Raw genomic sequence first — 2,387 nt, 5'->3', positions numbered from 1 at the left:
AGATGGGTGTAGCTCCAGTCATAGCGGCCATTTGGGGGGTGAACCAATGGAAGGAAGACCTTTTTCTCTGTCTCTCTTGGCTCTTTTGGCTAATATTTATGTAGCAAAACTCTAAAAAACGACTTACTCACTTTCACAAAAACATGAAAGAACACGGTCTCTTCTATAAAACTCGTCTTGAGCTGGCCTTCCTGTCTATCAACTATTAGCATTTCTGCACACCTCTGATTCACAAACACATTTTGGTGTTGTGTTTGATTGGCTTTTGCCTTTCTATCCTTTCCTTACTTGCCTACTTGTAAAATTGTAGGCTCTACCCATTTCTCATGATCTATACATCTTACCACTTCTGTGCTTAAGCACAACAACTGGTCTCTGGCACTTGCTCTTTCACATCCTGCTGCTTGAGCCTTAGGGCATCTAAGAATATGCACGTTGGTCAAGTGGGTCACTCTAAGCTCCCCATCTGTTCTTGCCCTTAGTGGAAGTACCTGTCTTCCTCCATTCCCAACAGCTAGCTCCGAACACCCAACACTCCTCCGTCTCCTCTCCACACAACAAGCCAGTCGGGTCCCTCCTCCTCCAGGGTCTCAGCTCCTTGCCTGAGGTTCAGTGTTTCAAATCCTGAATGCCTTCCCTGTATGACCACTATCTTTCAAATTACCTTCCCCATATTGCAGCTACCATGGTCAGTGTCAGGTCTAAAAGACCTGTCCCCTTGCTGGCTTCCCTGTCTCTCACATTAAAAAGTTGTCATCGTCACATTTCACTTGACAGCAACGTGGTGCATGAATCAGAAGACCCCTCTTACTCTTTCATCTTTGCAGCGCTTAAGAATTAGTGTCTAATGACACAGAGGCGAAAAGTTAATGGAAATTTAATTGAAAAAACGACCATGCCAGCAGGAATTGAACCTGGTGGCCTTATTATGGGAGGTAGGAATCTCAACCACTAGGCTTTGGAGGTTGATTTAGCATAGTTGGATATGGATAGGTATCACTCTGGTAAACAGATGATTCCTGTACTTTCCCAGTATTACTTTGGTCAACAGAATGAAGACAGGGGAAGATTCCAATTTAAATGTCAGGGCTATCCAAGTTAAGGATTCTGAACAGGGGAGTTCTAATGAAAATAGAATTTAATTTCCTGTAAATGTTTGAGTTCTCCAACCCTAATATATAGAAATGATGAATATTTATACATGTGAAACGCCATCTTCCTCCTAGAGCACCATTTAGTCCGTCACACCCAAAGGAACTCCGGGAGAATTTTTACAGGGATAATGAGTCACTCCTCAGACTTTGCTAGGGAAATGACATTATCTGAATACTTTTGTCTACTCCTCCTTCCATAGTTTTCTATAGAAGCCTAAATCACATGAAGAAGTGGGCAAGGAATATAGTTGAGATTATTCAACATACAAGAAGCCTACAGGATTTTTCAATTATTCAACCATAGGGCCAGCACTACATGTTTTTATTTTTAAAATAAATTAATTCATCTTGACAAATGTTTTATATCTAGACTAACCTAGAGTTTTCACGCAAACTGCAAAACTGAAGATAGGTGAGGCTTTCTGAGCAAAACAAAAATGTCCCAGCACCCAGCAAGGTTGAGGATTGTATCTGTCCTCAGCCCTTGGTTTGCTGTCGCTCCCCCTCTTCGTGGAGGAACGACACAGGACCCTGCGCTGTTCTTTTGTCTGCTCGGCCCTCCCCGGGTTTGCTGCTGGTTCTTCCCAGGTTGGCTACCGTCCCTTCCACCTCCGTGGAAGGGCGGTTCCCCCTGCCACTTTCCCCACTTCCGCGGGGGAGCGGCACACTGCTGGCCGGCTCTCTCAGGGGCTGCACAGGTGTTCCTCAGGTGTTCCCCTTAGATGTTCCTGGTGCATGTTGTCTCTCTCCTCCTTTATAGTCCTCTTCCACCAATCCCAACTCTGCTACCCACACGCCGAGTACGCTGCTCTCCTCCAATCAGGAGCAGGTCCTACAGTTTATTGGTTGAACTGGAGGCAGCTGTGTAGAAGCTGTTTCTCCCTTCTCAGCGCCATATTGTGGGAGAGCAGATGCATAGAATAAGTCTTAATTCCAGTAACTTAGTCTAGTCCGAGTTGCTCCCCACAGTTTGCTTCCAGCATTTTAGAGGATTTTGTTTGCTTGTGCCTAGTTAAGTGGACTGGGGCACTACAATATGTAACCTTAACTAAATTGGCTCTCCAATCATTGAAAAAATGATAAAAGATTCACAGAAAGAAACCACAGGCTGGAAATACTGCAACCCGAGGACACAGTAGGAATGTGGCAGGACTGAAACTGCTCTCTCCATGGACAAGCTCCTCATCACTCACCCTACAAAGTGGGAAAAAAAAAAAAAAACTGAAGATTTCA

Source organism: Oryctolagus cuniculus, chromosome 5 (assembly GCF_964237555.1).
Source record: "Oryctolagus cuniculus chromosome 5, mOryCun1.1, whole genome shotgun sequence".
Classification (NCBI taxonomy): Eukaryota; Metazoa; Chordata; class Mammalia; order Lagomorpha; family Leporidae; genus Oryctolagus; species Oryctolagus cuniculus.
This window is presented reverse-complemented; position numbering follows the sequence as displayed.